The sequence below is a fragment of the Pinus tabuliformis genome, chromosome X (genome assembly GCF_031772625.1).
Source record: "Pinus tabuliformis cultivar Carrire ecotype Pingquan chromosome X, CPIR1, whole genome shotgun sequence".
Taxonomy (NCBI): domain Eukaryota; kingdom Viridiplantae; phylum Streptophyta; class Pinopsida; order Pinales; family Pinaceae; genus Pinus; species Pinus tabuliformis.
Window position 1 is genome coordinate 604,497,890 of NC_142308.1, and position 15,057 is coordinate 604,512,946.

Here is a 15,057-nt window from a genome sequence, read left to right on the forward strand (position 1 = left end):
ATGACCTTATGATATTATGTATGTACCAAGTTTTAAAACCTCATAAGATGTGTGAGATCAACATCAGTCGTGGGAATTAGTACATATAGGTAAATGTAAAATGGTTGAGAATGAAACAATGGAGATATTCTTATATATAACGAAATTGGGATTAGTATTAAATGGTATAATATTCCTTCATGGACAAAGGTTGTATAAATAGTTAAAGATATACATAGTCATGAGATGAGAAATCCAAACATCAGTAATAATTTCACTTTAATCATAATAAAAATTGTTAAGCCTAATAAATTCTGGAAATAAGTTTTGTAGACTCATAAATGCTCCTTATCCTCTACTTTGTCTTATTTTACAATATTTGGACGCTTCCATGGTCGCATCCATCTTCCAATTTCCTTTGTACAATTGTTCCAAGGTGAAGCTCCAAAAATACTAGTTAGCAATTCTGAGCCAACATGCAGTTGAGCAACGACTTCTACTAAAGAAATTTTGCTAGACTATTGCATTATTTTTGTTGATCTGACTAATCCATCAAGATTGGATTGTATAGAATTTGAAGATTTAGAGACTTGTCAGGAGAAAGAGGCACTTCATCCCTCATTGATGGTTCTGTTATTACCTCGTGATCATGACAAGATCCCCGAATTGGATCGTGTTAGGGTTTCCTCACAAGATTCTTTTCCTAGCACTGTTTCACTAAATGAATGCTCATCCTTGAAGGATTTTCGAGGTTTTCGAGTTACTCATTTTGAATATTGAAATAGAATTGTTGATTGGTTGGAAGAGTCCTTTTCTGATAAACTCTTCCACCAGTAAGCATCCTCTCATCTCTCTTGTGCTTGATACAATGGTAAATATGAATTAATGCACATATTTGAGAGGCCTTCGGGGTTTTCAAGCTTATCATTTTGTATATCAAGATATAATTGCAGTCTAGTTAGAGAAATCTTTTCTGGAAAACTTGTATGCCAACAGGAAGAACCTTCTTATTTGTGTGCATGTTATAAAGGTAAGTATCTTTGCTTTTGCGCAATGCTTCATACTAGTTCTAATCACTAATATATGTGTTTTCAGTTTGGGAGCAACTTGAATGGCTCTACTAGAATTTTGATTTCACATGAGCCCAATCTCTTCTCTTAAATTAGATTAGGGTTAGGTTTAGTTTCAGTTTTTGTTGGCTAGAGTAGTTATGCATGTTAATATACTTTCATAGCTATTCTAATTTCTTGCATTTATTTTCTTTTGCATCTTGTTAGTTATATTGCATTTATTTTCTTCTACATCTTGTTAGTTATCTTGCATTGCTCTTTTATCCTTTAGTTAGTTTCATTACTTTGAACATTATTTGTCTGCATTGCATGGTCCACTCACCCTTTTCATTTAGCTTTGTTTATTTGCATTGGTTCATGTTGTTCCAAGCTTGTACATAAATAAAAACCCTAAATAGCTTCTTTAACCACCTTTCCCTGATGTTGGAACCCCAACCAATGGTTGTGATGATCACTCCAATAGGCAACCACTTGTAGAACACAACATTGAACTACGTCCTGAATATATTTTTCATGAGCCTAACTTTTCAATGAGGAAAATACGAATAGGTACTCATGGGAACCTTAATCAGTTCATATGAATTACATCTATAACCTAAACTCTATTTTTGGTTTGGTCTTAAATATTTGATTTTGTGCTTTTACCGTCCATCTGTCAGTTGGAGATGTGGTGTGGAGACATGATGAGAGGGAAAACTAAAGTAAAAAAAATCTTTAGTTTATGTTAAAAAAGAAACAACCTTTCTTACTTTTAAAATAAGTCAGGATCCCTCATCCACCATGGCACAATGAACGCCCTAATAAATAATGTCAAGTGTATGTAAAGAAAAAATCAAATAAAAGGGTAGAGGCATGAGAAAAGACTTCTTGCACAAAGAGGTGACATAAGGAACTTCGTCAAGGCTATGGCACTTGCTGGCAACGAAGCAATGTTTGTGATTTTTTTAGTGACTCGGATGGGGCTATGGATACACACTGGAAGTAGAGCAACACCAGAAACTCACTCTAAGTTATGAATATAATAAAATCTTTGTCATGTTATCTACATCATTATCAAAGAATTGAGGAACTATTAGTTTGGTGTCTAAGGATTAACATGATGTAGATATGAGATAAATAGATGGCACATTTATAAATGGTCAAGCATCTCAAAGTGGTACCCACAATATATATTCAATACTTCCTCGTACCACTTTTAAGACTATATATTCTAAAGGAATGAAGACAAAGATGTTGGATTCTACCATTGGTTCACCAATTGTTGTAGCTACTACAAAACCCCCCAAATTTTTTGTCCTATACACTCAAAATTTTGGGTCCCCTTGCCTTCTGATGCAAGAGCATCCAGACTTAGCCAGCAATGTGAAAGTTTGTTCACATGTTGTGGCTAAACAAGTTGAAATTCATTGACCTGATTGGTAAAAAGCCAGTTTTTACTGAGAGGGTTGGATATCTCAAGAAATTAGTTATAATTCATTATTGTAATAAGTTAGAGACTGTCTTATTTTAGATTCAGAGATAGAGATTGTTAACATAGAGCTAGGAGTTAGAGATTTGTTGTTAGATCTATTAAAAATAGAGATTTTGTTGTTAGATATGGTTAGAGTGTTTATCGATGGATAAAAAGAGGATGATGAGTAGAGCGAGGAGGAGATAGTGAGTGAATTGTATTTTTGAGACAGAGGTCTTTTTCTGTGTAATCAGGGCCAAGGCCGAGACTCTGTAACACTGTTTAATTGATGAAATATTTATGATGTCTGTGTAAATTCTTTATCAGACCCGCGACAATCATATTGTGCACGCTTTTGCATCTGTTTGTTTGTATTTCGATGGAGAATCTATGAATACCTGTTTCCTTTGAATCAATAAATGCATTTCCATTTGTTTTATCATTGAAAACCCAGCGACGAAGGAAAAATTAGTGTTGTTTAATTCCGTAAGCGGAAAATCCATTTACACTAAGTTTTCATGAAAAAACACTAAGTGGATCCATATATTGGACTTGAAAATTCATAGCAGGAGTTTTGGGTCTTATCGGGTCTGACATATATATCGCATCACATAGTTGGATCGGCATATATCAAAGGCCTGATCCCCAAACCTTGCGACTTCTGATTGCGACATATCGCATCGGGGTTTTGAAGTGGAGGCGGTATATTGTAAAGTGGGCATATTGCAATCGCCGATAGCGATTAGCGATATCGCATCGGACCTCTGCCGAGGGATAGCACCAATAGTTGTGGACCTTTGGGAACCCGATCGCCAATATTGCAATTCAACTTGATCCGTCCGATTGGCCAGATCTGGATTTGCGGCATAAATATAGAATTTCTTCAAAAAGGGGAAAAAGCTTTGTTTTGACATTTTGGAGAGTATTTTTGTCCCGAAAGGGAAAAACATTGTTTTAAGCTTTTTCAAAGGCTTTTGGGTTCCGAAAGGAAAAGGCATAGTTTTCAAAGTAAAGGGGTGTTCGGCGAGGTGATTGTTGGGTCATATTGATCCATTTGTGGGTTTATTATTTCACCATTGTTTCCGCCTGCGTCATTTTTGGTATCTGAGCCGAAGAAAGGGTTGTTTGCAGCGAAGATGCCACCAAGGAGAGGCATTGGTTGAGGAAGAATTGAGTCAAATGTAATTTTACTGGAAGAGGTACGGAATCTGCGTACGAGAATGGAGACAATTGAGATTGCCCAGAGAAGAGCACCTGATGAAGGAACTGAGAGTTCTTCAGAAGAATCTCCTGCAGAGGAGGTAGTAGACGAAGACAATGAAACTGCCAAAATCATTAAGATGTTGGCGAAAGTGGGAGGAAAACCTAAGGTGGAAATCCCTATGTATGACGGGAGTCTAAACGCAGAAGAGCTAATGGATTGGGTCAGATCCTTAGACCAATACTTTGACTATGAAGAGGTTGATGAGAGGAAGAAGGTGAAGTTTGCAGTTACCAGATTGAGGGGTCATGCAGCCATCTAGTGGGATGAGTTACAGACATCAAGAACGAAGAAAGGGAAGTCCAAGATCAAGCTATGGGACAAAATGGTAAGTAAAATGAAAGCCAAGTTTTTGCCTAAAGACTATCATTTGAATCTTTTTAAGCAATTGCAAAATTTAAGGCAAAAAGGAATGTCTGTTAAAGAATACACATAAGAGTTTTATAGATTGAGTATTAGAGCAGGGCATGTAGAGGATGATGTGGAAATATAGCTAGATATATCAATGGCTTAAGGTATGATATACAAGATGAGATAAGCTTGTTAAATCTGAAAACTGTTGAAGATGCCTATCAAGCAAGTTTGAAGGCAGAAGAGAAGATATTGAGGAAACAGAGTCAAAGGAATAGAGGAAAAATCTCAGCAAGAGGTAGGGGAACTACCAGACCAAGGGGACCATAGCATCAGCATGAAGTAGGAAGCTCAAGTAGCAGACCACCACAGAGGGGAGAATCTAGTAGAGGAAGATTTGTGCCTAGAGGAAGAGGGCGAGGAAGAGATGTTCGGTATTATACATGTGGAGAATGGGGACATATGTCATGGGACCATCCTCATAATAAATCAGCAAGTCATAAGAGTGCAAATGTGGCTGAGGCAAAGCTAGAACCACCTCAACTTATGGAAAAAGAAGAACCCCCTAAAGAATTTAAATCATTGTTATTGAGAAGGACTTTGCTTAGGGCAGAGCCAAAGATTGGAGAACCAACACAAAGGAAGAATTTGTTTAGAACTACCTGCAAATCCAAAGGTAAGTGTTGCAAAGTAATAATTGATAGTGGAAGCACTGACAATCTTGTTTCTACAGAAATGGTGGACAAGCTCGGACTAGCAAAGACCATGCACCCTACTCCTTACAAAGTATCCTAGTTATAGAAGGGACATCAGATTATTGTGACTGAGCAATGCAAGGTGGAGATACAAATTGGTACGTATAAGGATGTGATAATGTAATGCCCATGGATGTATGCCATGTATTGCTGGGAAGATCGTGGCAATTTGATCGAAAAGCTATTCATGATGGAAGGAGAAACACTTATACTCTGGAGAAAGATGGAACTAAACACACATTGCTGCCATTGAAGGACGATGCTGACAAAGGAACACCTGGAAGTAGTGTTATGTTGATAAGTGGAAAAGAGTTGTTGTAGGAAGTAGTGAAGAATGAGGAGTTGCATTTTGCTATTGTGGGAAGACCAAAGGTAATTTTGACTTCCACAAACTTGAATGATTTGCCTGAAGAAGTTAAAATGCTGTTAGATGATTTTGCTGATATTATTGTGGATGAGTTTCTGAATGCATTACCACCGATTAGGAGTATTAGTCATCACATTGACTTAATACCAGGAGAAAGCTTGCCAAATAAAGTAGCATATAGACTAACTCCTCAAGAGAATGCAGAAGTTGGAAGGAAAGTGCAGGAGCTGATGGATAAGGGGCTGATCAGAGAAAGTCTTAGTCCATGTGCTGTACCAACAGTACTCAGTCCAAAGAAAGGAGGAGAATGGCGTATGTGCACAGATTCCAGAGCTATCAACAAGATCACAATCAGGTACAGATTTCCTTTGCCACGCATGGATGATTTAATGGACTGTCTAAGTGGATCAAAATACTTTACTAAAATAGATTTGAAAAGTGGATATCATCAAATAAGAATCTGAGAAGGTGATGAATGGAAAACTGCATTCAAGACAAATAGTGGGTTGTATGAGTGGTTAGTGATGCCTTTTGGACTCACTAATGCACCTAGCACATTCATGAGGTTAATGAATGAAGTCTTGAAGGAGTATGTAGGTAAATTTGTTATTGTTTATCTTGATGATATTCTGGTTTTTAGTAAAAGTAAAGAGGAGCATTTAGAGCATCTTAAGTTGGTCCTAAGAACTCTGCAGAAAGAGAAACTACTAATAAATTTGAAGAAATGTAGTTTCATGAAGGAAGAGCTAGTTTACTTGGGATTTGTAGTTTCCAAAGAAGGCTTGAAGATGGATCCAGAGAAAGTCCAAGCAATTTGGAACTGGCCTACTCCCAGAAGCATATTTGAGGTAAGAAGCTTCCATGGACTTGCAAGTTTTTACAGGAAGTTTATCAAAGGTTTTAGTCAAATTTGTGCACCAATCCTTGAGACAATCAAGGAGATCAATCAGCCATTTCAGTGGATAGAAGTAGCAGACAGAAACTTTAATTTGCTGAAGAAGAAAATCATAGAGGAGCCAATTTTAGCTTTGCCTAATTTTGAGAAAGTCTTTCAAGTAGAAACAGATGCTAGTGGAGTTGCAGTTGGCGCAGTTCTGAGTCAAGAGCAAAGGCCGATAGCATATTTCAGTGAGAAATTGAATGATGTGAAGAAGAAATATTCATCTTATGATAAAGAGTTTTATGCTATTGTGCAGGCTTTGAAAAAGTGGAGACATTATTTGCTGCCAAAAGAATTCATATTATATTCAAACAATCATGCCTTACAGTTTATCAATAACCAGCCGAAGTTGAAGCAGAAACATGCAAGTGGGTAGAATTTCTGCAAAGTTTTACTTTTGTAATAAAGCACAAGAGTGGTAAGTCAAATAAAGTAGCAGATGCATTGAGCAGGGTAAGTTTTATTATGAAAGAATTCAAAGTGGGTGTTGTAGGATTTGAGGAAATGATTGAAATGTACAAGGATGATGAAGATTTCAGAGATATCTACACAACGGTTCAGAATCCAATGGGTCATAACAGAAGTCAGTGGTTGGACTACCTCATTCAAGGAGGCCTATAATTTAAAAGAAATGAGTTGTGTATTCCCAAATGTTCCATGAGGGAAAACATAATAAAGGAGAAACATAGTGGAGGATTATCTAGTCATTTTGGACAAGATAAAACCTTCACTTAGGTGAATTCTTTTTGTTATTGGCCAAAAATGCAAACTGATGTTAAGAAGTTTGTTGAGAAATGCAGGATATGTCAGCATGCCAAAGGAAGGAGTCAGAATACAGGACTGTATCAGCCATTGCCAATACCAGACCGACCGTGGGATGCAGTTAGCATGGATTTTGTTATGGGATTACCAAAAACCCAGAGAGGAAATGATTCCATTTATGTTGTAATAGATAGATTTTCTAAAATGGCACATTTCATTGCATGTAGGAAAACTAGTGATGCAACACACATAGCTAATTTATTCTTTTCAGAGATTGTAAGATTGCATGGGTTACCTGTAAGTATTGTATCTAATCGAGATACCAAGTTTGTAGGGCATTTCTGGAGGACTCTTTGGAAGAAACTGGGAGCTAACCTCAGTTTTAGTTCAGCATACCATCCTCAAACAGATGGACAGACTGAAGTAGTGAACAGGAGCTTGGGAAATATATTGAGAAGTTTAGTATATCAGAATCTGAAACAGTGGGATTTAGCACTAGCTCAAGCTGAGTTTGCTTACAATGATACTCCAAACCGAAGCACTGGAATGAGTCCATTTTAGATTGTCTTTGGAATGCATCCAAGAGGTGTGTATGAGCTCAAGAATTTGGGAAAACAGGAAACCAGGAGTGCAAAAGCTAAAGAATTTGCAGAATAGATGTAGAGATTACAGGAAGAAGTCAAAGGCAAATTGCAGGAAAGCAACAACAAATACAAACAGAGGGTAGATCTGAAAAGAAGAGAGAAAGAATTCCAAGTGGGAGACTTAGTGATGGTGCATTTGAGGAAAGAGAGATTTCCTACTAAAACTTACAACAAACTGAAAATGAAAAAGATAGGACCTTGTAAAATTGTAAGAAAATTTTCAGCTAATGCATATGAGATTGAGTTGCCAGAAGGGATTGGAATATCCCCCATTTTTAATGTTGCAGATTTGTATCCATACAAAGAGGCAGAGACAGAGTTGTAGGAGGAAGCTACAGGGGATGAAGTTCAAACTGTGAATTGGGAAGAACAAATTCCAAAGACAACAAAGAAGGAAGTGGAAGCTATTTTGGAGAAGAGAGTATCCAAAAGAACCAGAGGACAGACTTATTTCCAGTATCTAGTCAAATGGAAAGGACAGCCAGTGGAGGATGCTAGCTGGTTGACAGCAGCAGAACTACAGAAGTATGGAGTAAGTCCTGAAAGTTTGAAGGAGGATTCTTTTCTTCCCCGGGAGTCTGATGCAGGAGCATCTAGACTTAGCCAGCAATGTGAAATTTTGTTCACATGTTGTGGCTAAACAAGTTGAAATTCATTGACCTGATTGGTAAAAAGCCAGTTTTTACTGAGAGGGTTGGATCTCTCAAGAAATTAGTTATAATTCATTATTGTAATAAGTTAGAGACTGTCTTATTTTAGATTCAGAGATAGAGATTGTTAGCATAGAGCTAGGAGTTAGAGATTTGTTGTTAGATCTATTAAAAATAGAGATTTTGTTGTTAGATATGGTTAGAGTGTTTATCAATGGATAAAAAGAGGATGATGAGTAGAGCGAGGAGGAGATAGTGAGTGGATTGTATTTTTGAGACAGAGGTCTTTTTCTGTGTAATCGGGCCCAAGGCCAAGACTCTTTAACACTGTTTAATTGATGAAATATTTATGATGTCTGTGTAAATTCTTTATCAGACACACGACAATCATATTGTGCATGCTTTCACATCTGTTTGTTTGTATTTCTATGGAGAATCTATGAATACCTGTTTCCTTTGAATCAATAAATGCATTTCCATTTGTTTTATCATTGAAAACCCAACGACAAAGGCAAAATTAGTGTTGTTTAATTCCGCAAGTGGAAAATCCATTTACACTAAGTTTTCATGAAAAAACACTAAGCGGATCCATATAGCGGACTTGAAAATTCATACGCAGGAGTTTTGGGTCTTATCGGGTCCGACATATATATCGCATCGCATAGTTGGATCGGCGCATATCAAAGGCATGATCCCCAAACCTTGCGACTTCCGATTGCGACATATCGCATCGGGGTTTTGAAGTGGAGGCGGTATATTGTAAAGTGGGCATATTGCAATCGCCGATAGCGATTAGCGATATCGCATCGGACCTCCGTCGAGGGATAGCACCGATAGTTGTGGACCATTGGGACCCCGATCGCCGATATTGCGATTCAATCTGAGCCGTCCGATCGGCCAGATCTGGATTTTCGGCATAATATATAGAATTGCTTTAAAAAGGGGAAAAAGCTTTGTTTTGAAATTTCGGAGAGTATTTTGGTCCCGAAAGGGAAAAAGCATTGTTTTAAGCTTTTTCAAAGGCTTTTGGGTTTCAAAAGGAAAAGGCATAGTTTTCAAAGTAAAGGGGTGTTCGGCGGGGTTATTGTTGGGTAATATTAATCCATTTGAGGGTTTATTATTGCACCATTGTTTCCACCTACATCACCTTCTCAAGTTTCATGTGTGTTTTTTTGCATTATTTAGATGTGATCCTTAGAACAGTTTAATCATATTGAATCCTAGAACAAATCATTGTCATGGCCTCTTCAAGCAATAACCCCACCATTATAGCCAAATTGATGTAAGAAGGACATTATTAAATATGTCAATTATGGATCTTTTCAAAACATGCATGTTCAAGCTCCTATTTAACTAATGGTGTTCTAGTTACTTGGCTGGAAGATTACTTAAATGGAATATTTAATCGTTGTGCTCCCAACAAACTGGATGGAATTGATGCCAAATAATGGCCCTGTAGCAAATTTTCATAAAGCTAACTTGAATAAAAACTCATTCACCAAATCCACATCTACATGATAAAGATTATACTGAAGATGACAACCACAGTATAATTGATGGAGTTACTAGTCTTGCAAATTTTGAAGATATTTCTGGTCCTTTCAAGGTTGGGATATAGTTACAATGGATAACATACATGGAAGCATGGAATCCTTTCATAGAGCACTTGTTTCTACTTTCAAAGAAATTGAGATGCATACAAGGAAAGAACAACCAAAGCTTGTCATGGAATATTTGATGATCAAGATGTGGAGCAAATGAAGAGGAAATTGAAATGGGAAGACAAAGAAGCATTCCATATTATTTAAATGGCCTACCAAGAACTGCAAAAAGAAAAATATGGAGAAAGAGTAGAAGAAAAATATAAACAGAAATCCTTAAAGAATGAAGTATAAGTAGAGAGCCTTAATTAATTACACATCTCCCTCTTATTACTATTATAAGGAAGGAATTGAATCTTTGTACTTTCAATTACTTCTTCTCTTTGCACATTGAAATGTTTTATTGTGGTTCATATATATATATACATATGTGTTTATGTTGTTTCTAAAGTTGATATTAAACTAAATTAGTTGACATGGATATTAAAATGGTTTATTTATGTACCCAATTCAAATATGAAAATATAAATAATATCAAGTTTATTTGTATATTTTTGTAATCACTTCAAAAGAATTTTAAAATTTGATATAAAATTATCTCATTTCATATGGACATGGAAATATTTTAGTTAACTAAGATTGAGAGTGAAATATTTTTACCATATCTCCTTTGTATTGGGTTGTAATATCAACAACTAATATGGCAAGCACAATTAGAGTGGGGCTACATGTTGGCATTGTTGTCATTGATGGAAAATAAACAACAGGAGCAGCAAAGGAGTGGTGACAGGTAATATGGAATTTTGATTTGTAAATTGTGTGTACATGGAATTTTGTTGGAGATTGATTTACATATGATTGATTGTTTTATTTTATGGCTTGGTCACATTTGATGAGGAGTTGTTATGTTTGTAAGAAATAAGGCATATGCTTATGTTATTTTTGAAATGATAATATATGCACAAATGAATAAGACCAACAAAGGTATGCAAAGGAGAAAACATAATACTTGGTTGCATAAGCTCATGTTATGATATTCATGAGAAATGTATTGTACTTGTTGAGAAATGTTAATGCATTATACTTGCAAGACATTGTTGTCGTGGATGGTAAAGGAACAGCAGGAGTAGCATGGCATGTCTATTATGCTTTGATGCCTTGGGTATGTTTGTTGAAGAGGTGCATGGCAAGGAAATGTGATGCATTGAGTTAGGCTATGTTGATTATTATTAAACTACTTGCATATGCTTATATTGTTATTCAACTATTGACAGTAGAACAAAGGAGCAGAAAATATCATGGCACAGTTGGTGCATGTATAGTTGTGTAAAGAGGAACATTGAGTTATGCTCGCATATATGTTGTGTTGATGATTGATTCCTACATATGTTTTGTGTAAGGCTGATTTGAAGACTGGTTTGTTTTAGGAGATTGTTGTGATGCTAGGAAAAGGCAAAGGCATGAGCACTCTTGTGATGCAAGGCAAAGGCAAGACTCCATGACAACAAAGGAAATACTCAAGGTTGTTGAGTAAATGGCATGAAGTAGTGATACAAGATGTTTCATAACAGATATATGGCTTTGGAGAGTGACACATTTCTTTCATATGTTGTGTTCATATTGCTTTCATTGGAGAGTGAATGTTTTACATGTGGTATGATGCTATAATGTGTTACTTGCTTGCATATGTTGGCATTATGTTGGTGTATATAGTCATTACACGTGGCTGAAAATAATATTGGGTGGAGCATTTATCTTCGTTTTTAATATTCCAGATATGAAGAGGTATGAAACGATTTGGTGGAATGCAAAGAGGTGAAAGTGTTCATTTCATATTCAATTTTGGAATGCTAAAATCCATCAAATCTTGATTATAAAAATTATGTGAGGTTGGAGAGAAAAAATAAGTTAGAGAGTTGATTGAGGTGTTCTTCATTAATTACTTGGCACATATATAGAGTTGATGTGAAATAGATTTAAAGAGTAGAAGAAACAAAGACAGAGATGGAGGTATGTTGTTTTATAGACCAGGTAACCAACACATTGTTGTTTCTTGTTTGTATCGAGGGATTGTAGTTTCCTTTCAAGTTGTATATTGATAAATAATAGGTTGGAGCATATTGAGGTAGGAGCCTCCTATGGGTTGTAGCCTGCAGAAAACTTATGGGAGTTGGAACTTCCTTGCATGTTGTAGCTTGCAGAAAATTTGAGGTAGAAACCTCCTGTAGGTTAGAGCCTCAGAAAATCAGATGTAATAAGGGAGTAGGATCTTGCCTTTACAACACAACAATCACAAAGTTGTGGTTTTTTCCCTTTATGGTTTTCTACTTATATCTGGTGTCCATATGTGTTGCTATTATGTTATGATGTGATGTTTTAGTTTACTTATTACCTGTTTTTCGCATATTAAATTTTTTCGTCATTATGTGTTAATTTGTTCATTAAAAAGTTCAGTTAATGAGTATAAAGAAAATAATTTTAATGTCCATGAATGTACTAAATTGATTCACCCCCCTCCCCTATAAGTGTGGTAAAGTTTTCATCAATTGGTATCAGAGCCAACTTCCTTCTATGTAAGTCTAATAGCTTGAAGGTGGACTTGGTTAAGTCATGGACTAGCAAAGTATTTATGTGCTAAGTGCAACAGACTTTAATAAATGGAGAGATAAGGTAAAATATGAACTGGCAGCTTATGGACCTAGTGTATGGAAGTGTTGACGGTGTTGGACCCACCAACATGTCAAGGGGATCTCTCTGGTAAGAAGTCCCAATTATACCTCAGACCTTCGTTTGGTGAAAGAGTCCCAGCAATGGGTCGTAAGGTAATGCCTTGACCGTGTTGTCGCACAGAGGCAAGTAAGATAACTCTATCAGTAGCAAGGGTGTGACTGATGCATTGATTCAAAGAAGGTGTATGAGAGGTTCTAACACATAAAGGGGAGATGAGGATGAAGGTGAGTTCCAGGTTGAGAGGGATCAGTCCCAACTCGGCTAGGAACACACAACATAAAAGGACATGCACAACTTCTGGCAGAGCAGTCCACTCAGATGCGGCAGTTACAACATACATGGTAAGCTAACATGTACAGCACTCACGGATCAGTCCGAGACGAGTGCAACGGTTGTTACAGCAAGGTTCATGTGGAAGATTTGTTTGGTGTCCGGTAGAGTAGTCGACACAGACGGGACAGCATTAACAACATATACAACACATTAACAACAAGATTCATATAATTGCATACAAATTAGTTCATACACAAATACGTAAGTTAAACAACATATATCATTAAGGCAACCGGAGCAGTCCAACTACAATAACAACATATGCATGAAAATGTGATGGCTCTTATTATATAAAGAAGTGTAAGTCACAATCATACAATACATCCATGTAAACCTGCTAGCCCCAACAGTGGAACATTATAACCACATCCGCCTACTCCTCCAAAGAGATGAACTAGCTTTGTGTAGTGGAGAAGCCAAGGCGCGTTACAATATTATCCAAGCTTTATCCAAGATAGTCTTATCAGAAGCTTGGCTGACCAAAAGCCTCTACAATGAGTTATGAGGGACTATTTATAGAAAAGGGTGGGGTGACCCTTGACATTCCCCTCTGTGACAATTCAACTACCCTCATGACTCTTCACCTACTTTATGACTCTTAAATCCAACCATTGACACTTGACTTACACTTGACATGACTCAACATTACAATGCACATCTACTCATCTGAGACAACATGGCTTCAGCAAGCCTTACAAGACATCACTGACACTCGGTCTGCTGTGATGATACCAACTCTTTGACATGATTGTGATGGTGAAGGTGGTGAGCTGATGCCAAGCTTGGTCATTGTTGGGTGCAAGAATTGCGTTTGAGCAAACACCTCAACACTTAATTGTCAACCCGAGGGTTTCGTAAACTTAGAGACAAAGCACAGGAAATGCCAGAAATGGTATGAACTTTTCCTATCTCTAATCCTACTTCTTAAAGGAAATTCTTTGCAGAATCAGACAGAGAACAATCGGAAAGGCAATTGACACCAAAGCAACTCTAGTGTTGGAATGTAAAGGAAAATTTGCAAGTAAATCAAGTAAAGAAATTCCACACAACGGAAACAATCTTAAAATGATGGAAATAAATGCTATGTTCATATTCAGATGGATGGCTAATAGTCTAACAAGTGGGCCCTTGTAGAATTTTGTCCTCCTTCTGATCTTCCTTCCACACGAACAACTTGTCCTCGCACCATTGCAATCTGCTTGCACTAGTGCAGGTACAGTATCTATGTGCAAAAGTATATGTGACCTTCCTTACTGAAGAAGTATGTATTAATGAAGGTGCTCTAAGCCTCAGGGCTTAGAGCACTCTGTTTCTATGACAAGAGACTAGCTTTTGCACTGAGGCAGAGCTTCCTTCACCCAGTTTCCAAATTACTTTCGAAAAGACTGAAAGATGTGCTGAAAGAGAATTGCAACTGTAATTGGAATCTTGAAGTAAATTATCTGTGAAAAATGAAATGCTTCAATTCATTAAACCATGCAAAGGAAATAAACTTCATGAAACAAAAGCACTTCAAAAGAATCAAACAGTAGTCTAAGTGTTTTGCATGTGTTAACTAACTTTAATAATCCATTCAAAATTCTTATGTTCTTTGCAAGTATAATATGTTTATGGTAATTTTATGCAACTACTTCCAGATCCTCTAAATATGTACTTTTAATACTGAAGACAGTTACTAAGTTAATGATTCATTCACTTGCGAAATAACTGGAAATAATATGCAGGTAAGTGATTCATTGTTCGTTGCAAACGAATGATTAAACCAAAGTGCAGGCAACTGCATGCACTGGTGCAAGAAAGAGTTCCTTGCACGATCCGATCGAAAACGAGTTAAAACAAAGATTGAGAGTAAAGGAAATGCAAGAAAGATATTTCATAAACAAAGTAAACACAACTAACTCTCAAACCACGGATCCGTTTCACACGTTAGCTACAAAAGATATTTTAAATCAGAACTTGAAAAATAATGATTAAAACTATAACATCACACAGTTGCAAAAGAAATATCCACACCGTCTTTCTGAATAACGAAAGCAAGAGGGGTAAACGAGCTGGGTTGGCTGGGCCCTAGCCAACCAGCTCGTTCCCCTTCTAAGGAATGAAAAATCTCAGCACTTCAAATATACATCAAAGATAAATTAGACATTGTGTATGCAAATCATGG

The 15,057-nt window shown here is 36.8% G+C and overlaps 1 pseudogene; it reads left to right on the forward strand.

Annotated features, from left to right (window-relative positions):
- Positions 1 to 3,719: 3,719 nt before the first annotated feature.
- Positions 3,720 to 15,057, forward strand: part of LOC149141486 (transketolase, chloroplastic-like) — an 81,706-nt pseudogene continuing 70,368 nt past the window's right edge.